This window comes from Mus pahari, chromosome 13, assembly GCF_900095145.1.
Source record: "Mus pahari chromosome 13, PAHARI_EIJ_v1.1, whole genome shotgun sequence".
NCBI lineage: Eukaryota > Metazoa > Chordata > Mammalia > Rodentia > Muridae > Mus > Mus pahari.
In genome coordinates, this window is record NC_034602.1 from 59,261,647 (window position 1) to 59,287,584 (window position 25,938).

The 25,938-nt window shown below is 40.4% G+C and overlaps 1 long non-coding RNA gene and 1 other non-coding gene across 2 annotated transcripts; one reads left to right on the forward strand and one right to left on the reverse strand.

The window, feature by feature from the left end:
• Positions 1–6,319: 6,319 nt before the first annotated feature.
• LOC115065258 lies at positions 6,320–6,461 on the reverse strand. Its single transcript, XR_003845052.1, has one exon. It is a non-coding gene; the product is annotated as a small nucleolar RNA SNORA48 (small nucleolar RNA).
• Positions 6,462–10,027: 3,566 nt separating this feature from the next.
• On the forward strand, positions 10,028–17,664 carry LOC115065236. Its single transcript, XR_003845032.1, has 3 exons — positions 10,028–10,113; positions 14,537–14,699; positions 17,449–17,664. It is a non-coding gene; the product is annotated as an uncharacterized LOC115065236 (long non-coding RNA).
• Positions 17,665–25,938: the final 8,274 nt, after the last annotated feature.

A 25,938-nucleotide genomic window follows, 5' to 3' on the forward strand; every position in this document is an offset into this window, starting at 1 on the left:
ACAAACTCACAGAGATCTATCTGCATTGCCTCCTGGTTTGAGGCCAATCTGCTCTACAGAATGAGTTTCAGTACAACCAGGTCTATGTAGAGAGATCCTGCCTTTAAAATTAAGAATAAATAAATAGTTGTAATAAAAAACAATACTGTGCAGGAAGAGATGATTTTTCCAAGTTCTATACTGAGACAGTTAGATGAAAGATGAAAAGTTTTGTTTTCTAATGCACCTGGAAATTACTCATGTATCAATTAAACCTTCAGAATTTAATACCCAAAGTGAAATGATGTGTGTCATTACTGGTTCATACATTGAAATTCCAAACTCAGAAATATCCTGAGAACCAATGAACCACAAAGAGAGTATTCCATATCATGAGTCCTTATTTAATATAAGAAATTACTAAGAGTCTATTGAAAATACAACTCTTAATTTTGATTGGCTGTTGGGGCCTCACCTTCCTAAGGTATCTATTTTGGCAGTTGTGTCCCTACTTGGGCCCCACATGGTCACCAGATGTGGGCCTGTGTACTGGAGGCTTTCCATGGAGATCTCTGGCCCTGCCAGATCCGAGGGTTCAGGTGAAGGGGAGAGAAAGGGAGCAGGGAGGGGGAATTGCTTCTGCTGTCTTTGCCACTGGGGCCGCTTCCCCCACTCTTCAACTTAGCTCTGTGCTGAGTAGGACAGAGCTAAGCTGGCTGGAGGCTGACTAGCCAGTGAGGGGTGCGAGAGTGTGGTGCAGCTTCTGGTGGCATTTTCAGGAGAGCAGATCTTTTCCCCAAGAGGCAGTATTACAGCTCTTATGCCAGAAGCTCTCAGAAATCAGAGTAATTCTCACACACCTTTATTCTTTCTGGATAGGATCCTTACAAACAGTTTTGGGGTGGGTTAGGGTCTGACAGCAGGTACTTCCTATTGGCTTGGTCTGAGAGCTTGGGGATACCTTATCTACATATGGGAGGGCTTGGGGTGCTGCTTCTATGTGATTGATGGCCACAAACCTCTCTACGGGGGTCTGTGGGCTGCTATAGCTACTTGACAGGATCCTGGTGCCCAGGAACAGGCAAAATGCCTACTGTCCCTTCAGAGTCACCGGGGTTTCTAGCCTCAGCTGAACCGGAAACCAGGATACCTTTCACAACCCACCACTCCACAGTTCTCTGCAATGAACCCCAGCTGTTGCAAGGAGAACTTTCCTTGGTGGGAGGGAAGGACTGCATTTATCTGGGTGGATGCAGTAGTGGTATGCATTCCTTGGTCTGTTTAATTGGACTTCAGACAAGCTCAACAAAATTAACAGTTTAAAAGAACCTCTGTATACAGAGGTTTTCCTTACTTCTCTTAATATTCAGCCACATGTGTGTTATCCCTGGGCTTGGCACTCTTCTCCACAGATCGTGTTTTCTCTCTCAGGACAGAGAAGAATGCTCACCTGGCTTTAAGGGCACAGTAAATGAAGGCCATGAGAGGATTGAGCAATTTTCAAATATGCTCGTCCCTTCAGCCTGCACCTCCTCTCTGATTTAAACAGATCTTTTGACTCTGCTTCCTAAACAATTCCAGAGTTTAGCAAAGAAAACTGCACTGTTCCTTCCTTTTCTTTTGCTTTAGTTTGAACCTCCTCTTCCTTTAGTGTCTTACTTTTCCATTGATATTTCCCTTTCTCTACTTTTTATGGGTTGCTTCATGTACAAACATGTTCTGTTTCACTGAAGATTTGTGTTACATTTTCTCTATGCATTTTCAGAGGAGTTATTTTCAAAGGGAGTAGATACTTCCCCCTTGATTCTCCTTTGATTAAAGTATCAAGAGAGAATGAAGGTGTGTGTGTGTGTGTGTGTGTGTGTGTGTGTGTGTGTGTGTGTGTGTGTATGCATTATCCATTTTTGTTTTAAACCACGCACATAGCACCAGGCTGTTCTTATGTGTTTGCAAACAGAACAGTTAAATCCCAACTGGCAATTCTCCTCTATCAGAGTGTGCAGCATGCTTAGTCTTTAAGTTAAACCTTGCCTCCAACAAACGTGTTTCACTCTCATTAACACAGACACATCTATCTGAATATATATCCATATCTGTAGATGCATACACCACTGTTTATTTGTTTATTTTGGATTGTATTTCTTTCCACAGTGCAGTTAACTGCTCTCTGGTACTTTGTGATGAAGGATCTAATAAATGAAGGAAGGAAGGAAGGAAGGAAAGAAGAAAAGTAAAAAGAATACTTAAATTAAGGGAAAGTGTACCAAAAGCAAAACAGCAACCAGAAGGCATCTTCCAGTGAAAGGAAAAGGGGATAGAGTGTTGTAAAGAAATAAAGGGGGAATCAGAGTAAGAGGATGAAATGGAAGGGGATGGGAAGGCAGGGCAAAGGAGGCGATATAGGCAGGGACTTCCAACACTAAAGACCTTTAAAAACCATGTGGAATTCTATTATTCTAAGAGCTTGTTCAAATACATACATATATGAAAGGAACCTAAAGCAAACCAGCTTCTAATAGGGAAGGAAGACAGTGCTCCAACTAGACATCCTATGCCACCATTAAAACCCCCATTGACGGGAATGGGTTGCAGCCTGTTGACTCATTTATCAAAAGGGGCCTAAAGGCAAGCGAGACATCACAGGCTAATGCTGGGGCTCTTCATTATTCTCCATAACTTGATGATAAGGAAGAACTTCCTTATGTCACTGACCGTGGAGAAATCAAGCTGTGGTCCAGCTAAAGGCTTCACCCTTACTGGCTGACATTGGTGGAGCTGGGGAGTACTTTGAATACTACTAAAGAAGAGAGACGAGCATCAGTATCACCCAGATATAAACCCCGGGATGTCAAACGGTGACCTTTAATACATACTGGGGCAAATATTGGTGGAATAACCAACCGCTTTTTACATTTTAATTGCATTTATAGCCCTCTTCATGAAATGGAACCCATACTTAACACAGCCAAAGTAACCACGAGCCTAAAGTCAAATAAGTCATGAGGTAATGCGATCATTCTGTTGAAGAAAGGTAGCATTCAAATGACAGCTAATGACCTAGCGCTTCACCTATAGATCAGAGCATCATTCACCCACCACCAGAAGTTTCTGCTTGTTTCAGGTAATAACTAACGCAGAGATCTACAGTTAAAGAATGTGCAGACACCAAAAGTCTTTGAAGCACTCTGTTCTAAATGAGATGTCTTCATCAAATCATTCCGCTCCAGGCTCAGACAATTGTGTGAAAGAGGTTGACCAATTTCAACAGCAAGAGGTGAAGGATGACTCCAAGGAAACAGTGTCATATAGTCACAACAGGACTGAGGTACAAAAGGCAAAATGTGAGCATGTTCAAGAGCTGTACAAGTTCAAACCGGACAAAATTCCAACATGGAGAAGGAGAAGTGGACACAAAATTCCAGCCCTAACTAAGAGACGATTTGGATGGAAAATCAGTTTCCCCAAGTGAAGTGTCAAAACACTCCACTTGGGGAAACTGATGGATCAAAAACACTCCAGGACACTGCCAACAATGTCCAAGAGTTGGCCAATAAAACTGGCTCTCTGTTTCAGTTCAGGGCTGTTTTTATAGGTAGGCTTTATTGTCTCATTGTTTGTTTGTTTGTTTATTATTTATTAGGCTTAGCCTGTTTTGAAAGAGAGAGATACACCATGATTTCTGCTAGGCAGGATCTTGGAGGAGTGGGGACAGAGGAAACTATGATCAAAATGTATTTTATTTTAAAAAATTTTAAAAATTTATGAAAAATGAATTCTATAAAAATGAAGAGTAAAAGTTTTAACATCTTGCCTATAAATTCTAGTGCTAAAATCATTTTAAGACAATTCTAAACTATATAGCAGTCCAGCAGTTTGTAGGAAACATACATACAAACACACACACACACACACACACACACACACACACACACACACACACACTATATACTCTACTTTTTTCTCACCCTAAACCCACACTTTCCTTTTTAATACATTTACATTCCAGTGAAAGATAAATAATGACAGAATTGATTAATAATACATTGGTAGCAGCTTCTGCCTTCCTGGAGTCTCACCGAGTGCTGTAAGTGACAGCTGGTATTTCACATCAACCACTGCTAAAACAAAAGGGCATAATAAGTAGGAGCACTTAGAAAAATTATAGATTCATAAAATCATCTCAGAAGTAATTTCATTTCCACCTTTTTTATTTTTTATTTTTTATTTTTTATTTTATTTTTTTTACCATTCATTTATCTCTCTGTGGATCTTTTTCCCCTCTGTTTGCGATTTTAACAGCCTTCTCATCAGGCTCCTGGCCAGAGTCATTGCCTGATGCTCAGTTTTTGCTTTTTATATTCGTGGAGGCTTTCACTGGACTCTTGCTTTTCACTTGTTTTTAATGGGTCCTGAGTGGTCCAACTGGATCCATGACCTCCCCGTGTCCAGGCTCAGGGAAGACAAATCAGGTTTTCAGGTCCAACAGTGAGTTAGTCAGCAGTGTGAGCAATTCTCCCTGCTTTCCTCATTTGTTCTTCAAAGATCATATTTGCTTTTCCCAGAGCTTGTGTAACTTTGGCTTGTAGTGAACACGACTCTTACATGATTTTCTTTATAAGCATTTCAGTTATATTAGCCACAGTCCTTGATACCCATCTTTTAGACAAACTTTTGCATTGATTCTTTGTGAGTTTTTGCATCATAAACCCCAGTCCTGCTCATTTCCCTTCCTTCTCATATGTGTCCTTTCCCCTTGCAACACCCCCCCCAGTTAAAAAAAAAAAACAAAACACACATGTAAACAACCTAACTAACTAACTACAACAACAACATCATCAACAACAACAACAACAACACATCTCATTGTGGAAGCTGTAGTGTGTCACAGTGTGTACCACAGTATATCCCTCTGTCCAGACATCCTCCCTTGCAAATACTCATTGGCATGAGTCATTTGTCTGGTTCACGGTTTCTGGCTTCTGCGATACCATCAATATTGGATTCTCACCGGGACTTCTCCCAGTTATCCTTTTTGTTGCCTTGTGTCACGGAGAGCCTTTAGCTTTGGATCAGCAGTACTGGCCCTTTCACACATCCCATCCATTCATAAATGATGTTGAATTTGGGGTTGGCTATCTTAAAGCCCTGGGTCTGGGCCTGAGTGATAGTAGAGCTGGTGTGCGCCACCAGAATGAGCTCTCCAGTGCTCCTCTGGCTAGGCCACCCAGTGCCTCCATCAGCGGGAGGCAGGGTCAGTTCTCCTGCTCTCATTCCCTAGGCACCTGCTCACCTGTACACACTCCTTCAGAGGCAGCTCTACTATGCTGCCAAGTCAAGGTTCTGTCAAGGCACTGCAGCCTGTGAGGTGAGGAGCTGGGCAAGCTCTCACACCCGTGGAGCCGGCTCACCTGTGCCTTTGCCATCAGTGCCAGCTTCACTGTGTTGCCCAGGTGAGGAAATGGTCTCACTCTCTTGAGTGATACAGGCAGTGGGGGGGGCAGGGATAGCTCTCCACCTCTTATGACCTGGGGGCCTGCTCTCCTGACTACTGCTGGTGGCAAGGGCAAGAGGAGCATCACCTCTGCACCCAGGTCATGTCTCCCAAGCTTATGACCCCGTGGTCAGCTTTCCTGACTGCCAGTTGTGGCAAGGGACCAATAGTGGGGCATCACTTCTGTGCTCATGCTACCCCATGAAAGATGTGTGATGGGGTCAGCTCTCCCACCTTCATACTCTCCAAGCAGCTCATGCCCTGTTCATGCTCTCAGGGCCAGTAAACTGTGGTGTGGCTGAGGCACAGGACCCGCTCTCCCAAGTGCTGCCAGTAGTCAGAGATGGGGTCAGCGCCCCAGAGTGCTGCTTCCAATGGGGGTGGGGCTGGGTCTGTTCTGCACAGCCCCTGGACATCCTGATGGTTGGGGGGGGGGTCCCCTGACCAGAGACATCCCCATGTTGTCTAGTGGTAATGTGAGCCACACTGACTCCTGCCACTGTGTAGCCACAGACTCAGCCATGGCCTAAAGAGGCAGCTTAAGTTGGGACCTCACACTACACACAGCAGACTACTTTTCTGTACCTCCAAGTCTCCAGTTTCATCTTTCTTCATAATAGTCCAGCTGCTGCACTTCTATTTCTCTCTCATTTGACCACCACATTCTCATACTCTGTGGTGGCTGACATCATAGCTCGAAGGCCACTGGGTAATACCATCATGATCGTGGGCTGTTGGCAAGCAGGTGTGCCCTGCACTGAATGGCAGCTCTGTGGGTCACATGGTGGTCCACAAGTATCTCTCTGTCTTCATTCTTTCAGACTCTGCTGCCTGGATTTGATTTGATTTTTATAAGTCCTAGGCATAAAACACCTTTGGCCACCAAGCCAGGCATCAAACTAGGATGAACAAAGGATTGCCAACTTTCTGCTTCTGACTGACATAAGAACACCACCACCACCAAGGTGTCTCTTTGTCCATTGCCGGGGTGTGTGTGTGTATATATATATATATATATATATATATATATATATATATATATCTTTTATTTATGATGTTTTATTAAAGATTTTCAATACCATATGTTCTCTGGCTCCCTAATGTTGATTGTTTAATATCTCTGGTTATCAGAGTCTTTCGTCCAATTATAGGAAGATATATATTTATTCTATTATTTTTCTTTTCAAATACAAGCAATTAAGGGCCCAATACAGGCAGTAATTGTTAATTTTTCTTCCTTGAAAATTGGAACCTCTCACCAATTCCTTTAGACTTACAGATAGCTATTACCATTTCTCAAATGATAGTGTCGTGAATAATTGACAGTCTTTGATAATAATTGCACATACTTTCCCTCCAAACTCAGAATACCAGGTCTTTGCACCAAATGAACTTATAATTACTGTAATAAAATAGGAAACAATGAGAGGCCCTACCTGCTCATTTATCTTTGATAGGTCTGTGCTATTTCATATGGACTTGCTCCGAAGAAGATGAATGTACCTGACAAAGTAAAAGACAGAAGCCTGATGACTGGTGTCTCCACGTCCATTTCTGCACATTGATGTCAGCTCAGGAGGATAGTCAAACCCAAGGAAATTCTATAAATAGCTACTTAACTTGTGGTTAGAAAGAAAAGTGCAATGGAAATATAATAGCAATAATGAAGAGAATATATGAGAGAATATTTGGCTCAAGCAATGCAAAGTGTTATGGATTCTTCCTCTCTTTTTGGCGGATGCGGGTTGGGTGTTGGGGTGGTCAATGTTTTACTTTGTATCCCTGACTAAACAAATACTTGTAGTCCTCTTGCCTTATGCTGAGACTACAGGAGTCTGCCAGCACAGCCAGCTTCTGTGAGTTGAAATGGCAAAAGAACAACATTCAAAGCAACAACTTCACAAGTTCTTTAAAAATCACTTCACTGTAGTACAGGGTTAATGATCCCTAGATTTAACATAACGGCATAGAAACAAAACATTGCACAGAGTATTTACCAGCTATTTTATATGTGTTATTCATTACCCTCTTTCTGGATGTCACTGCAGCTTTAAAAAAAGATTGTTAGTAGTAGTATACATGCATCATTCCGAATGCTGGATTTCATTATGGTGTATTCATATATGGATACCATCTACTTTGTTCACTTTCACACAGACACAAGTCTGCCATAAAACTTAATCCATGAGGTTTGGATGGCATTTGGCCTTTTGTTCTTCCTGTGACGCTACTAGCCCCTGACACTGCTCCAGGTCTGAGGAACAGTCAGAGCGCAGCCTGGGGATTCCAGTTAACAAACTGAGGGCATACTGAAAGACTCTAGTGTAAGCTTTTCTGAGTGTTCTGACTGGAGAGGCTCACTGTTGCAATCCCTGATTTTAATGAGGACACAAACACATGTGTTCTAGGACTTCAGTAGAGACGTGGCTTGCATAGTAGTGAAGTAGAACTGAGGAAAACAATACTCCCGTGTGGGGAGAGGGAAGGTGTGAGAAGGAAGGTGGCCAGAGGAAGAGGGCATCTTCATGCAATCAGATGACTACCCAGAGTGAGCACACATAGAGACACATGCCAAGTATATCTAAGCAAGTTTGAGTTGAGCACCTTCACTTCCTGATAAGAGTCCTTCGTAATACGTAAGATTGAATAACTGCCGTAGAAGGCTTAGAAGCAACGCAGTTCCAAATGTTCCAACGTTCAAGGGAACTTCATCAGGAGGCCTTGAACTTAGATACTAACAGGGATTTACTATCGCTGTGCTTTTAGGTTTTAATTCATTGCATTTAGAAAAAAGGAAACTATGCTAGTGTTTCAACAATACCCAGTGAAGTATGCCATATGACTACTTGTCTGTCTGCACCTACGGCAAATTCTAATGTGCAGGATTGCATCAGTTCTGCTGAATTTCAAGTATCATGAACTAAACAAAGTAGTGGCAGTGTCCGTTATCAATTTTTTAAAATGTAATTTTGTGTGTGTGTGTGTGTGTGTGTGTGTGTGTGTGTATTTGAATGTTTGTGTCTCTGTATGCATATGTAGCATGTGTGTGCCTGGTACCCAAGAAAGACTGAAGTGGTGTTGTGTCACCTGAACTGGAGATACAGAAGGATATCGGTCACCATGTGGGTGATGGGAACTAAACCAGGGTTCTCAGTTAGTGCCATAATTGCTGATCCATCTCTCTAGACCCTCATTAAGCACTTTAGTTATTTAGATAAAAATCTATCACGAATCAGTTGAATTGATTGTTAAAGCTGAAATATCAGAGCCCCAAAGGACATATGTCTTACCCTTGGCTTTTCCATATTGGCTTCAAGTTTTGTCATCTGTGCTGATTATGTCTATGTCTAAATTTCTCTTCTTATAAGAATACATGTTAGAATAGACTACACTCTAAGGTCCTTGGTAGTTAGGTCTCCACTATCTGAGGAGGGGGACATGTAGTTGATCACACTGTGAAAATGTGCAGATTAATCATTACTTTTAGGGCAGATTCTATTTTGAAGTCCAACACAACCCAAACATAAAGCTCAGTTAATTCTCTGGCTTGTCTTTTCTCTGTTCAGCTACTCCTCAGCTTTGAGCACATTGCCTCATCCCAGGCATCTTCAAGTGGCACTCTCTGCTTGTTTTTGCACATTATAACTCTTCCTCCTTCTATCTATGCATCTTCCTTATCATTTACTACCCTACACAAGCATGGCTTCTGCTCTCCCCTGCTTTGCCTTTCTTCCTGCCTCAGGCAGAATGAATTAGCCTGGTTTTTTTTTGTGTGTGTGTGTGTGTTTATGTGTGTGTGTTTTTTTTTTTACCAATTGCATTGTCCTGTTTGACAAGGAGAGGTGGCAAATTTTGAATCTGAACTTATGTGAGGAAAAAGAGAATCACTTTGTGATCAAGATCTAGTCTTAAAATCGCCCAGACTCACAATGGATCAACTAGCCTTGATAGATGACATCCTAGAGTGTACCCTGACTATTTTAAAGACCACACAGGAAACACACCGAATTAGTTTGTTCAAGGTTCACTGCTGTGACTCAATGCTGAAAGAGTTAACCGAGAAGAAGGATCTCTTTTGATTCAGTTTCAAATGTTTCAGTCCACAGTTGCCAGCATCAATTCTTGTCGGCCTAAGAAGTAACAAAATAACATTTCAGTAGGTATTTGTGTGTGTGTGTGTCTCCTGACACCAGGGAGCAGAGAGAGACAGGATGAGACCAAGGACAAGGCACTCTTCAAAAAACAGTCTGTAGTGACCAACTTGTTCCAACCAGTCCACAGGTTACAAAGTTTCCATCACCTCCCAGAATCTTATGACTATGTATTAATCAAGGCTTACATCCATGAACCTGTGGAAAACACTTCATTTTCAAATAATAACCAAGTAGGCCATAGTTGAGGCTGCCCTTGTTTAGTGATATATTTTAAGCATTATGTTTGCCAGATAATTGCTATGATGTAATTCTCACAAGGGCTGCTATTTTAAGAAATGCGTGTCATCAGTTACTGACATAAAGGCGCACACAACTCAAGAATAAGCCTAACCCTGATGGAAAAGTTACCGTATTTAAATTGGAGGGCAGTTGGATCAAGAGCATTAAGTTTATTATAAGAGACAGCAAGATTACTTCAGAATTCTAAAGGTTAGTGACATATTTTGCCACGGAATACATTTCTTGCTTTGTAAGTGCATTTTGTTTCCATGACATTATTTTGAAATTTTAATTTTTCTTTTGGTTTTATAGTCTTTAAAAATATCACTGATTTTCATTTTAGTGGGAGAGTACCTTGCTAATGCACAACAGCAATAGTGCTGACTTTCACCATGCTGATGTGTTATGCAATGTGTGCAGTCCTTTCAAGAGGTCCTCTTATTTGAGGCTTATAATTATGAAGATTAATTACATTAATTGATCCTCATTTATGAGAAAAGAAACTAAACTATGACTCTTGGGATTAATAATGGGCTCAAGTTCAAGCTGGTAGCACCATCAGAAGCTAAATTTTTTTTCACGCAACTTTTTGAGTCAGTGCTCTGTAATAGAAATTGTCGGGCAAATTACAGAACACTTTCTACAGTGTTAAACTGGACTTAAGCAGCCAACAGTAAACAGATGCGAGAAAAGACTCCCCTGACTTTTCCTTTATATCAGGATTGGCTCAGAGTAGAAATTACTATGTACTCCTGAGGATGTAGGGCATGACCCCAGTTAATGACTGGTTTCTGTCAATATGCTAGAGGGTTTGAAGTACCTGGACTCCACTTAAATCATTAATAGCCTCCAACAGTCATAAACCCTGATGAGCTCTGATTAACCTTTTCATTACAGTCTCATATGTGGGATACAATGCCAACTTCAGGGAAGCCATTTAGCATGATAATATGCTATGCCAACAGGAGATATCCAGCAACTTTCAGAATAAATTATTTTGTGAGCAGTCAAGTTTTCCTGCCTGAAGATTGCTTTAAGCTAAATATTCCATCAGTGATTCTATATGGGTACAGAATCCCTTCCACTTGTAAGAACTTGAGTGTAATAGGTTATGGCTTCCACTTCTTTCCAGTGGCATCTACATGGGTAAGGAAGAATTCTTTCTGCAATCATTGTACTATTGTTTTAGTATATAGATAGATATGCATTATGGTATATGCCTGTTGATCCATACACAAGCACAGACTTGCATACACTCTCACACACACACAGAGACACATGCACACACACACACACACACACAAACACACACACACACATACTATGGATGCTTGGTTGTATGGCGTATGTATATTTACTCATCTATAAGATATGATATACCTATAAAATGATGTATTTAGAAGATATATTTAAAATGTCCTTTGAATTTTATTCTCAGGAGATGTTTTAAAGTTGTTGAGGTTTGATCTGTTACTATTTTTTTCATTTTTTATTAGATATTTTCTTCATTTACATTTCAAATATTATCCCAAAAGTCCCCTATACCGTCCCCCCTGCCCTGCTCCCCTAACCACCCACTCCCACTTTTTGGCCCTGGCATTCCCCTGTACTGGGGCATATAAAGTTTGCAAGACCAAGGAGCCTCTCTTACCAATGATGGCTGACTAGGCTATCTTCTGCTACATATGCAGCTAGAGACACGGGCTCTGGGGGTACTGGTAAGTTCATATTGTTGTTCCACCTATAGGGTTGCAGCCCCCTTCAGCTCCTTGGGTACTTTCTCTCACTCCTCCTTTGGGGGCCCTGTCACTTGATCTTTGACAAGGGAGCAAAAACCATCCAGTGGAAAAAGGACAGCATTTTCAACAAATGGTGCTGGCACAACTAGCTGTTATCATGTAGAAGAATGAGAATTGATCCATTCTTATCTCCTTGTACAAAGCTCAAGTCTAAGTGGATCAAAGCCCTCCACATAAAACCAGAGACACTGAAATTGATAGAGGAGAAAGTGGGGAAAAGCCTCGAAGATATGGGCACAGGAGAAAAATTCCTGAACAGAACAACAATGGCTTGTGTGATCTGTTACTACTTATTGTAGTGCTAAATTCTATACCCAAAGGTCTAGACCTATGAGCGACTTCTCATGTTTATAAGCTTTTGTTGTGCAAACCATGCCCCTTGATTTAAAACTGTTGGTTAAATAAAGTTGGCTGCAGCCAATTACTGGAGGGATTAGAGGTTTGGAATGACCTGGTTGAGGAGGAGACACCAAAGGAAAAGGGAAGGAATGGAAAATGGAGGGAAAAGAGATAAGGGGGAGGGAGATCAGCTATGAGCACACGGCCAGGAAAAACAGCAAGTATCTGGGGTACAACACTGGGGAGATAGCCAGGCCTGTAGTTAGAAGATTAGATTGGGGGTGACCCCCAGTAATTGTCAAGGCTAAATAAATAAATAAATAGTCTCAGTCTCATTTATGTATAAGCTAGTTGGGGATAAGCTTAAATTGATTTTCCTACACAAAGTCTTAAAATAATCACCAACTTCAATGTTACAGAAACAGTCATTTGTCATTGATATTTAGAGCTCAAAAATAAATATATTAAAAAAGATATGGGAAAGGCATCAGACACGGAAAGCCAAGACATTGTGGTTACATCTTCTACTTTCCTTTGGTTCTTTTGTTTTCACTGTTTCGTTGCTCTTCATCATTTTGTTTCTAAGTTCTGGTTTTCTCACAAAAGGGAAAAATGCAAAGAAGAAAGTAGAGTTCCTTTCCTCCTGGCACATAAGCCATGTGTGGTGTGCAGAACATGTGGTCCTTGCCTTGTAGTCTCATGTGGATCCTTCTGCGGTCAGCTTTTGCTTTCAGTACAGTTCCCTGACGTGATTCTAAAGAAGCTACCCGAAAAAATTGGTCTTATTTTACTATTCACGGCATGATTACTAACCCTGAAGAAAACATTAGACCAGAAACTAGCTACATGTGATAATTTCCAGTGTGTAAAATCTAGTTCCACAACCATTTTTCAGATGGGTGAATTTTGAACATTTTAATGTCTAAGTATGTGAATATGTGTGTACACTCTATTCTTCTCTCCAACTGAACTGATTATATGAGTCATTATTTCTGGTCCTACCATTGAAAGATATTGCTCACTTTTTATTTTGAATTTATTGAGACAACATCACATCCTGAGCTTGCATGGTCCAGCAACCAGGAATGAAAATAGATACTAAAAGTCCAGTGTACTCTGCCAATAGAACTTTACAGATATCTGAGAGAGGGATTTATGATCTACCATGCAGATGAGGAACTTCCCTGGAGTTCAAACAACTAAATTTCTTTTTACAACATATAAACAAACTAACCAACAAACAATCCCAAACATGTTGATTGACAGATGATAACACATCTTTATATAGGTCTGTAACTACATGATCTAAAGCTCATACAATAGGATATTTGTAAAGAGATACACATGCTCCAAAGAATTTGTTGGGAATTGGACCAGCCAAATTCTGCCACTGAAGACTCGGCATTAGGAAAATATCATGAATAGTCTTGATATTCAGGCTAAAACCCAATTTCTCTGCTTTCTCCTTTTTTCTGCAAGATATACCACTTAATTCTGTGATTTAGAAAAAGTCTAGCCATAGGCTTAGGCAGACTAAGTCCAAAATATTTGAATGACCCTTTACTAATATCCTAGAACTCAGGATGTCATAAAAACATTATGTACAACAAAGTGGCAAATGAATAGGCAAAAAGAACACACGCAACACTGAAAAGCAATTTATCACCCATAGCAATAACTAAACAGATAGGAAACATCCTGTGAGGAAGCACAAATCCAGAGTCTCGTGCTGGGTTATAGCTTTATGCATTATTCAACTAATGATGTCTAGATGACATCATTGTTTGCAGGATTTTACTCCTACCTGTGTCCCATGATTTTGCCTCTTTCCATGACTTCATCAGACTCATACTTCTCCCTATAAAGAGATTAGCCAGTGTGGCAGGATAGTGATCATAAAAACAGGGTACACAGAGATAATATTACAATAAGTGCTAGAGAAAATTGCCAATTTTTGAGAGGAGAGTCTCTTGGGACACCCTGCCTTACTGAATTCAACACAAGTGTACACATGCTGAGAGTTCTACCAGACAACACATAGCACAGTGAAACAAATGCACTAAAAGCATTTGAAGCTTTGGGTTAATTTTCATTTTGTTTAAAGGTGTCATAAAATATTATTGCCTTTTTTTCTATATATACAGGGTGTGCTGGCATGAATGAAAACAGTCCCCCGAAGCTCATATGTTTGAGTACTTGGTCCACAGTCAGTGGAACTGCTTAGGGTTAGGAAATGTGGTCTTGTTGGGAGAGGTATGCTACTCAGGATAGGTGTTCAAGTTCCAAAGATGCCATTCCCAGCATTTTCTCTGCCTCCTGTTCATGTATTCCTTATTTGCTTGTAGTTCTTTGTGTAGTATTAAGGCTCCTTGACCTTTTTCTCATCCATGTTATCCAGCTCATGTTAAACAGTCATATTGGTGAAACTTTATGGGTGTAGCTTATGACATTACTAGGAGAGACACAGTCTCACATCAAATTCCCTGTTTCTCTAGCTTTTGGACTCTTCCTGCCCCCCTTTCTGCAATTATCCCTGAGCTTTGGGCATGGGAGCTATATTATAGATGTATCAATTGAAGTGGCTCGACAACTCTGCATTTTGATCTTATGGATTTCTCAGCAATCGTCTCTGTTTCAAAGAAGATTCATTGATGAGAGGTGAGGATTACATTTATTTGTAGGTATAAGAATAAATATTTAAAATATAGCTAGGTGTTACGGTATTTAGCAATGTGGTGGATATAGGTTATCTTCCATGATCCACGACTTACTAGGCCTAGGTAGTTGTCTAGGTTTCCAATACTAGCAATGGTTTGCTTCTTGTATATGTCGTAAGTCTAATTATAAAGCTTTTTGTTACCACCATGGCTACTATTGCACTCTTAAGGTTATTGGGCCATAATGGTTATTATTGTGGTTCATAGGCATCATACCAGGGTAGGACTACTGTTTACTTCTCTCCTTTGTAAGCCTTCATGGCACCTTCAGGTATCAAGAAAGCTGATCCTCATAGAGGAGGCATTCAGGAAGTCCCAGCTCAGGGGTATTTGGGCCCTGTCTGAAGTGCATAGTGGCCGTGTCTTCTAAATGCTGCTGATTTTCCTGTTCACTATGGTACTGAGATCATTACTTTTCTTGCTTTAGGAGACGTTTACTCTGTATTTTCATCACGGTTTTAACAGAAAACAAGTATCATAAGTCTTTACTAAAAAGAGTTGAGGTATGGTTATTGTCAAAATACATAGTATGAATCCTGAAAAAACTAATATAGACAGGAAAACAGAAGTATGGGAAGGCATGGTGCTTTTAGGTTAAAGAAGAGAAGGTGTCCAAATATATTAACTAACTTATTCTATGCCAGTCACTTTCCAAACACTTTACAATAATTGATTTACTTAAGACATATACAATTACTTTACAATAATCGATTAATCAGTGTTATGAGCTACACACACACACACACACACACACACACACACACACACAGGCACCATATACACATGGACACACTCGTGCACTCACACATGCACACAAGCTTTCTTATTCCTAAGTATATTTCTATGTTGGCCTGTTTGCCTTACTGCATATGGTGAAATAGGGAAATATCTGAGGCTCTCCCATGTTTTAAGGAAATGAGGCTTATTTAGAAGGTTTAGATCTAAGAGGCTATATTATATTCTTCCAAAGTGGCACAAGTTGTTACACAATAGGAGAGAGGACAGACATTTGTGTGTCCAGGTCACTCTACTTTTTAAAATAAAGTCATTACTATTAAAATTTCACATAGGTATCATTATCTCATTTTAAGCACTTCTAAAAGATCTTTTTTTCCAAATACCACAGGTAAATGAACTCTCCAAGTATAATATTTCACATCTGAGATTAAACTCTAATGTATTATCTTTGGGGAACACTTAATATCAATCTATGCCATATCAGTGATTAGTGTTTTAACACATTTTTCTTACAATCATATTGCATAAAGGGAAAAACTATATAAATATAGGATATGTATTTATCATATCATAGTCACATGTATCTACTGTGCCATTTGATTTCAGTCATACAAAACAGGTGATGTCCCTTGCCTTGTGGAGTTTGTATTGTTTTGCTTTACCTTAAGTCAGACTGAGATAAAAACTCAAGGAGAGACAAGCTGGAATGAGTCACCAAATTCCTATTAAATAGTAAAATGACATTTTAAAAACATTTCTTTAGTCCCAGAGTAAGTAGGAAGGGAGTAAGTAGGGTTTAGCACTATATACAAGTGCACACATACAATTATATGTAGAATGCTACCTGTGCATGCACACTTGATGCATGTAAATTGATGCACATGCATATTCTTCATGCATAGTATCAACTCATCAAAAACATTCACAAGAAAACTGTCACATCTGTACTGGAGATTAGCAGACTTTGTCCTGTGTTATCATCTCCCCTCCCCAATACAGTAAATAGCCTTCATGCTGTACTGTGTATCTCATTGAAGGTATTGCATGCTTAATACAAATACAGTGTCACATGTCATGTCATACAATAGGCTTGTGTATCAGCTGACTTTGATATCTTCACCAAGGGGAGAAAGATACTGAAATCAATCTCCTGTAGATACTAAGGCATGATTATCTTACAGAGCTACAAATGCCTTCTTATTATAAAAACCCTTGAGAGAAAGAAGCCAGAGTTCCATTAATAAAAAGCACCATGAATAATAGAAATACAGTAAAGATATTAATGCCCTGTTAGAGAAGTAATATCTTCTTTGGTCATGGTCATTTTAACTAGAATTATTTTGTCACATTGGTATTTTTATTTTAAAAATATTTCTCTGATGATTAGTGATTTTCAGCATATCCTCACACATTGCTGTAAAAGCTTCATGTTTAGAACATTAAAATAATGTCCAACTTCTCCCAAATTCCATGGCCCAACAGACTAAACTCTACTTGGCTGATTCTTCTGATCAGGGATTGACAAATTCGAAGAGAGTCTTTTATTATTTACATACATGATGATATCTCATCTATAGATTAAAAATCTATTCTTCTTTCCTGTACTTCAAGAGCACACCTAACGCAATGAAGACCCTTGTGTAGGCTTCTGGCTTTTGAATGCATGCCATACAGACTCGGCTACTTCAGCTTTGCCAGCCCCTCCCCTGGGCTCCTCTCCTGGCTTGGAGGGAACTGGATAGGAAAGTGCTGAGCTGGGTGACCAGCACAGCTGCTGTTGCAGCTTCAGGTCCTTAATACTGCAATTTCACACTAGTGAGTCTCAGCACTTCTTAATTGTCAGCTATAAAGTTCTGCAGCTGCTTCGGTCAAATTTGTCCACTTACTCACAGAATTCCTTGGGAGGCTGGCTGGCTAAGACACCAATACACAGTTTTATCTTGTCCCTGTAGGTCTGCTTCATTTGAGCTAAAAGCCAACAGTACTTTTAACTCTCCTTTGGGTTCTCCATGCATCTGCTCTTCCTCAAGGACATCACTACAGTTTGGAACTGTCCATGACTCCTCGCTTTTGTTTAACAATACACATGGAAGCTTATTAAAAGGAAGATTTAAGGATCTAAGATTTCTTCATAGGGCTAAGAATCTGTTGGAAAGATTGGCATTGTCGATGGTATTGTAAGAATTTATTTTATTTTTTAAATTGTTTATTGGTTATTTTATTTATTTGCATTTCAAATATTGTCCCCCTTCCAGGTTTCTCCTCTGCAGCCCTCCTCCCATTTGCCTCTATGAGGGTGCACCCCCATCCACCCACTCTTGTCTTACTGCTCTACCATACCCTATGATGGGGCATCAAGCCTCCACAGGACCAAGGGCCTTTCCTCCCACTGATGTCAGATAATCATCCTTTCTATGTAGCTGGGGCGACATGGGTCTATCTATGTATACTCTTTGGTTGGTGGTTTAATCCCTGGGAGTTCTGGGTGGTGTGTTTAGTTGATATTGTTGTTCTTCCTATGGGATTGTAATCCCCTTCAGCTCCTTCAGTTTTTACCCTAACTCTTCCATTGGGGTCTCTGTGCTCAGTCTGATGGTTGGTTGAAAGCATCTGACTCTGTATTGGTCAGGTGCTGACAGATACTCTCAGGAAACAGCCATACCAGGCTCCCGTCAGCAAGTACTTCTTGGCATGAGCAATAGTGTGGGGGGTTGGTGCCTGCAGATGGGATCCCTAGGTGGGGTGGTCTCTGGATAGCCTTTCCTACAGTCTCTGCTCCAATTTTTGTCCCTGCATTTCCTTTAGACAGAAGCAATTCTGGGTTAAAATGTTTGAGATGGTTGGGTGCCCCTATTCCTCAACCTGGTACTGTGCCTATCGACTGGAGGTGCTCACTACAGGTTCTATCTCCCCTTTGTTGGGTATTTTGGCTAATGTCATCCCCGTTGGGTCCTGAGAACCTCTTGCTTTCCTGGTATCTGGGACTTTTAGTGGTTCTCCCAGTTCTCCATCCCCTGCTTCTATGGTGTCTCTTTCTTGTCTCTTCTGATACCTGATCCTGCCCCATTTTCTATCCCCTTTTTCTGTCCCTCCCAGGTCTCTACCTCCCATGATTGTTTTGTTCCTTCTTCTAAGTAGGATTGAAGCATCCACACTCATGGGCTGCAACTGTGTGAGGACCCTGGCCTTTAAGAAGACAGTAGAATAGTGACCACCACTTAGCTAATCCCTGCACTAAATCAACTTTTTAAAAAGACCACAAACTGTATGAGGTAGGTCTTATTATCAATGATTTCTTGCTATTATGTTTTCACAAACACAAGTTGATGTTTTGGAATCTCCAGAGGAAATTAAATTGGAAGCTCCTATGTAAAGAGCATGTGCTTTCAGATAATCATTGATGGATATAATATGTCTTATAAACTTATCAAAGACCACATTTCGTATATTATTTCCATATCTTTGCTTTTGTATTGTTGTTGTTGTTCCCTGGAGACAGACTTTTGGATCTAGTCTCACATGTCATAAATTTAGTTTTTTTCCCCTTTTGTTCTTAAGAGCCATAGGCAGTATTACTACTTCTTCTCAGCCTGGGAGACCCAGGGGCAGTCATGTTGAAGATGTGTTTCCTAAGTGAGGCTGTCTGCTCAGAGCCTAAAGTGGATCTCTTTGTTGACCTGCTACATTTAGGATGATAGGAGGGTATCTACCTGCCTGTTTGTTACTGCTTTAAAAACAATGGGCTACAGCATATCTACAGCAAAGTTACACTTCCCTAAAATGATCCTCTTCCTACAGATGACAATCTAGTAGCACATTCAGAGAGTTTTAAGGAAATATTAGGCTGCTTGCTTGTTATTGTTGTTGTTTTAAGGTAAGACATATCCATGCCTTTCTCCTTTTATTATTCATCAATTTGTTTCTTCAGGTTTGTTTAGGGTTTTCTTTCTGAGTGAAATAGTCTAGACGCAGATATTTTTGCTTCTCTCTCACATATTAAAAATTAATTAATTAGTTGTGTGCATGTGCATTATGACTGTAAGTGCCTGCTTGTTATAACTTGCATATTGAGTTTCAGCTGTCAAGAGCAGGTTTCCTTTTGCCCGTTTATGGAATACAGAGATTGAACTCAGATCATTAAGTTTGCATCAGGTACCTGCTGAGCCATTTTACTAATCTGAGACTTCGATACTCTGATCTGTGAGCTCCCTTCTGTTATCTTCTTTTTAGTGCATGCTACTGCTGATTCCTTCCCAAGTCTGTCTGACACACTTATCTGAGGATTTGGTTTATATTATATCATAGCCATATCAGTATATCAGCAGATCATCACATGTATAGTATGTGGGAACACCGAGAAGAGACGTAGGTTCAGTTGAAACATCTGAGAACATAAATTCCATTATATATAAAATGAGGTTAATGACAACATCATCCTCAGCAAAAAGCTTGGATGATTAAGGTATGAAATCTTCATAATGCAAAGAGGAGAACATGCTAAGTTTACCAATGTTTATTATGCCTAAAGACAAGTTAATTATAATATAATATAATGATAATGTTTAATATAGCTGATGATTTTTTCTTTTTTTAAGCTATTTTCTTTATTTACATTTCAAAAGTTATCCTTTTCATGGTTTCCCCTCCAAACACCCCCCATTCCCACCCTTCCCCCTGCTCACCAACCCACCCACTCCTGCTTCCTGACCCTGGAATTCCCCTATACTGGGGCACAGAACCTTCATAGGACCAATGTCCTCTTCCCATTGATGACTGACTAAGCCATCCTCTACTACATATGCAGCTAGAGCCATGAATCCCACCATGTGTTTTCTTTGATTGATGATTTAGTCCCAGGGAGCTCTCGGGGTACTGGTTAATTCATATTGTTGTTCCTCCCATGGGGCTGCAAACGCCTTCATAGCTGATGATTTTAAACAGAAATCTTAAGAATGGGATTTTGTTTTCCAAAGTTACAATGATCAATTAAAAATCACATTTATTTATTTTCTCTCTCTCTCTCTCTCTCTCTCTCTCTCTCTCTCTCTCTCTNTGTGTGTGTGTGTGTGTATTGTTGTTGTTGTTGATTTGGCAGGGACAGTGCATGCCAGCACACCCATGTTGTGTGTTGGATCAGAGAAAAAATTGTAGAAGTCAATTCTCCCTTTTTCCCATTTGGGTCCCAGGGAGTTGACTCAGTTCATCAGACTTGGTGGCAAGCACCTTTACTCTCTGAGTCATACAGCCTGAAGTAGTCAAAAATTTAAGAGATTATACAATGTCTATATATGAAATAAAAAATGAGTTTACAAAAGCAGTTTATTTTATTGGGTATTCTGTTCTTGGTCTTGCTATAAACTTACTACTCAGCTCAAAGCAATCCATCAAGAAAGAAAGACAATCCTTGAGCTGAGAAACCTGAGACCCAGAAAGGTTAGATGGTTTACCCAGATTTGCATGGTAGCAAGTGATGAAGGAAGCTAGATGTGTTCTGCATTTTCATTTATATCTTTAAGTTGCTTCTTTGGTGGTTAAAGTGATGTGTTTCAAGATACTGTATCACCCCTTTTATTCCTAACATTCATTGATGTCCTTCTTTAAGCCAGTGGTTCTCAATCTTCCTGATGATGGGACTCTTTAATGTAATTCCCCATATTATGACGATGCCTGAATATCACTGAGAAAGGAAAGTAGATTAGAGATCAGGGTGGATGGGGAGAAGAGATTGCTTGGGGGAGGGATTAGAATAGGAAGAATGAGGTGAGGGGAAAGAAGGTAGGAGGGAAGTGGGAGAGACAACTGGATTAGGGGTCATCTCTGTGATGAGCTAAAAACCTAGGGCAATGAAAGCTACCAGGAATCCATGAGGGTGACCTGACATGGAAGTGATGTAGACTCATGTATTTTGCTAAGGCAAGGCAAGTGGCAGGACAGGTGATGTCTTGGAGAGAGTATAAATAGGACTCAAGTGACACTGATGGTGCTCTTGCATAGTTAGCTTTGCAATGCTTCTTTAGTTTTGAGTCTTTGTCCTCACTGACCTTTGCTTCACTGAGAGAGACAGGGCAAAGAACTTCTGCTGGCAGCCTGGCTGGTTCTGCTGGATCATACCATCACTGCAGATTCCTGTTTCTTATCTGACACTACTGAACTGGAATGCTGGTATCCTGACAACAGATTGGAATCACCCCAAGGAACAACTTCTAAACAGGTCCATATACTTTTTTCCTATTTACCATTTTTTCCTCTACCTTTGGACGGTGGACTAGAAGCATTTGAAAACCCTTAACAGTAGTTTTTTTTGTTTGTTTGTTTGTTTCGTTTTGTTTTTTTTTTTTTTTGTAAGCATCAGGTGACTCCTAGCATTGGGGGATATGGAGTCTGAACAGACCATCTCCTGAAACCTGGAAAGACTCCCAGTGGAGGCACTGGAAGTCATTCTGGGCCACAAATTCCCAGAAATAAATTTGGAGCAGAATTTGAGGGAAGGGCCAACCAATGATTGGCCCAGTTTGAGATCTGCCTTGAAAGGGAGCCCATCCTTGATGCTATTTTTAATGTTCTGCTCTCTTTGAAGACTAGAGCCTAGCATAAATGTCATCAGACAGGCTTCATCCACTAGTGATGGAAACTGATGCTGCGGTACACAGAGCAAAACATTAAGTGGCCCCTTAGTCTTGCAAACTTTATATGACCCAGCACAAGGGAAGACCTGGGCCAAGTAGTGGGAGTGGGTGGGTAGAGGAGCAAGGGCGGGGGGCATATATATATATATGTGTGTGTGTGTGTGTGTGTGTGTGTAATGTCACAGTGTATACATCACCACCCTTTATATTGGAATTCTGAGAAAAACACAATATTTCCTGGGAGGTTCTTGTTCTTGTTCTTGCTCTTGCTCTTGCTCTTGCTCCTCCTCCTCCTCCTCCTCTTCTTTTCTTCTTCTTCTTCTTCTTCTTCTTCTTCTTCTTCTTCTTCTTATTATTATTATTATTATTATTATTATTATTATTATTATTATTCAAAATAGTAGAGGAGCTGTTACCAAAACATCTTTCAAATATATGGATCTCATCTCAGGAAAATGAGTGCAGGCTGTGTACATAGACATGCTAATAAGAACTAGAGTTGACAGAAAATTCTAAGAACAGCATTGCCAGATAGAACTTTAGCAGAATCAAAGTTTAATGTTACAAAACACTCCTTCCCTTCTCTATCAAAACTAACAGGTATGGGAAAGGAGAAAGAGGTACCCTGACCATTCCCTATAGGATTGCCTGAAACATGAAACATACGGCCTAGGGTCACTAAGTTTCACCTCATCACCTATTAGCTATTCCTGTGAATTTTTAGAGGTTCAAGATTCACTCTATGCTTCTTGGTCACCAGTCATTATTGACTGTCATCTTGACAGGATCTAGAGCCACCTAGGAAATAAAGATAATGGCAGCTCTGTGATGGAGTATCTAGACTGAGTTATCTCTAGAGTGAAAATGTTACAGGAAGTACACCAGAGATGATTATGCAGATGCAGTTCATAGCTGACTCATAATCCCAGCTGTTTGGGACTACACTTACATATTGGGGTCCCCAGCAGCTTCAGATGCATGGGAGTTGAGGGGGGCTTCATAGAAGCAAGCAGTTTAACAGAAGCTGAGATTTGTAGTTAGCTGGAGAGAGTTCTGCACAAGCATTCAGTTTAGCAGAAGCTAAATCAGCTGAGGCTTCTTAATATTGGGTTTCTAGAGTAGAGTCAGGTAATTTTTAAAAGGGTTTTCTACCAAGGAAATCACATTCTAGGTAAAACTCACCAAGAACACACAACTGAGCAATGTTTGCCAGCCATGCCCTGGCACAGGAAGACCCTCCCTAACTCTGGCTGGCACTATCTTATCCCTTGGGTCTTTACCTCTCTACTTCTGCTTCCCTGAGTTCTACCTCCTACTCTAGCCACCACTGAATTATGAGCCAAAAGACTCTTCCATTCCTTATGCTACCTTGGTCAGGTATTTTTCAAACAAGAACAGTAACTAGTCTGACATCTATAACAGAGAGACTTAAGCGTCTAGTACAAGGTGAGATGTCCCATGCCCAAATCACCTGGAAGACATTTTGAGACCCATACCAGGAGCTGTGCATCAATATGAAGATTTCTGAGGTTTCAAACCAGGCACAGGTCATTTATGTGCCTATTTAGCATATCAAAGTTCCCCTGTCCACTAGGTTCTCCCACCATCTCTCAGTCCTTATCTATTGCAGTGTATGATTGGCATACCCTGACTTCTACTCTGAACCCTCCCACCCAGGGCCTGGTCTACCTTTCCCCCATATTCCATATTCCAAACATTTTGGTTACTCGTCCCTCCTTTTGTACCTTTGGCCTCCTGTCTTTTACACTTGGTTCCCCTCTCTGCCTTCTCTTCCTCTGCTCCCCACATGGTTCAGGGTTATGACAACTCTGGATTCTCCCATATGTGTCTGGATTTTGATATGCTCTAACTTTCTCCACGATAGCTAGAAACAGTGGTATCCCTGTCCTTGCCTTTCCATGTTATTTCTTTTTTCATCCACCCTCCACACCAAGAGGTTATCTGAGAATCCACACTCTCACACTACAATTGAAGCTGTCAAAACGATGTGTAGAGATCAGAAGCCAACTAGGAAAGGCTATGGCAAGCAAGTGAGTTTTCTGGAGATGATCCACCATTCTGCATGGCTACCATGGGTGTGCTTTGAGATATAAGGTCCTCAGTGACTTTATTCCAGGATTACTTCTTATTGCTGACATGCCTTTCTTGCCATTATTACACAGCCTAATGATTCCTAGGCATCAGCCGACCCTATTGGGAAGACCTCCTGTAGAGTCAATATGAAGATGTACTTTCACAAAGTAATGCTGTGTGTATGAATTGATGATTTTGTAACTCCTGATCTTGATTTATAGGATTCCCAAAATTTTACAAGTAACCTCAAGGCAGCTTTTGAATAAAATCTGCAAGTAGAGCTCTTCAAACCTTCATGTGTTATGGGCTAATAATACTAGGAAAAGATAGCAGTCTTGGAAGAAATTTAATGGAAAATATTCCTTCTAGGTTAAGAATAAGGCCACTCTATGGTAGCTAAAGGCCATAAACTGTGAATGGGCAGTTTATTGTATATATTTAAACTAGGCAGATGAATTTACTCGTGATAAAACCATAGTAACTTATGATGCAAAACTAGTTGCTTTAAACTTATAATGAATTTATGGAGATAATGTATGTTTAGTCAGGTACTAATCTTAAGGTAAACACTTAGAAACAGTTCTGCTGTAACTTCTTAAGCCTTAACAATCTGTGACATGAACCATGGCATTAAACGTACTATAAACGTGTAAGAGTATTAGAATGTAAGAGTTCTTAGAACATCATGTGAACAATTATCATGATAAGGTATAACAATTAAGAATGACATTAAAGTGGTGATTTAACCCTAAAAAACAAAACAAAACATTTAGTGGAGTTTTGGGAATCCTGTGGAAGAGGGGAAGAAAGGATTGATGGAGCCAGAGGACTTAAAGATGCAGATACCTACAGTCAACTAAACTGGGCCCATATGGGCTCATGGATACCAAACTGACAACTAAAGAGCATTCATAGGGTGAACCTAGGATCTCTGCACGTATGTAAAAGTTGTGCAGGTGGGTCTTCATGTGGGACTCCTAAATCAGGAGAAGGGCCTGTCCCTGACTACACTGCCTGCCATTGGATCTTCCCCCCCCCCCAACTGGACTGCCTTCTCAAGCCTCCACAGGAGTAAATGCACCTAGTCTTATTGCAAAATGATATTCCAAGGCTGATTGATATCCGCGGGAGGACTCCCCTTTTCTGAGAAGAAGGGGAGGAGTGGTAGTTAGTGAAGATGTAAGGAGAGAGGTAGGGGCTGGCAGGAGAGCAGGGAGGGGAAGCTGTGACCAGAATATAAAATAGATAAATAAGTTAATACAAATAAAAAGCATGTCTAAGAAACAATAACGGAAGGCAACCACTCAAATTTGTCTCCTTAGAAATCTACTTTTTTTTTTTGCCAACTTTTTTTTTCCTCTGGAGGCTCCTGAGCACATGCCTATAAATTATTCTATGGCTTCTCTTATTTTGTAAACAGAACTCTTGATCAAATTGTGTTTTCTTCAGTCTCAAGTACCATATATGACATTTGCTGAATTTTGGAAAACAGACGTTGTTGAGTGTTAAGGCAGGTATGATCCTGCATCTTGCTTTGCTCCTTGCGATTCCAACTCAAGAGTTGTGCTGGCAGCTGTGGTGGAAACAGAACTCTTAGACACAAGTTGTCAAAAGTTAATTTTGAGCTATTATACTGCTTTCCATTTCGTATATGAAATATAGCCCCCAGGAATGAACTTGTTTTGGTTTTTCCTTTGCATTTCAGCATTTGGACTCCAAGAA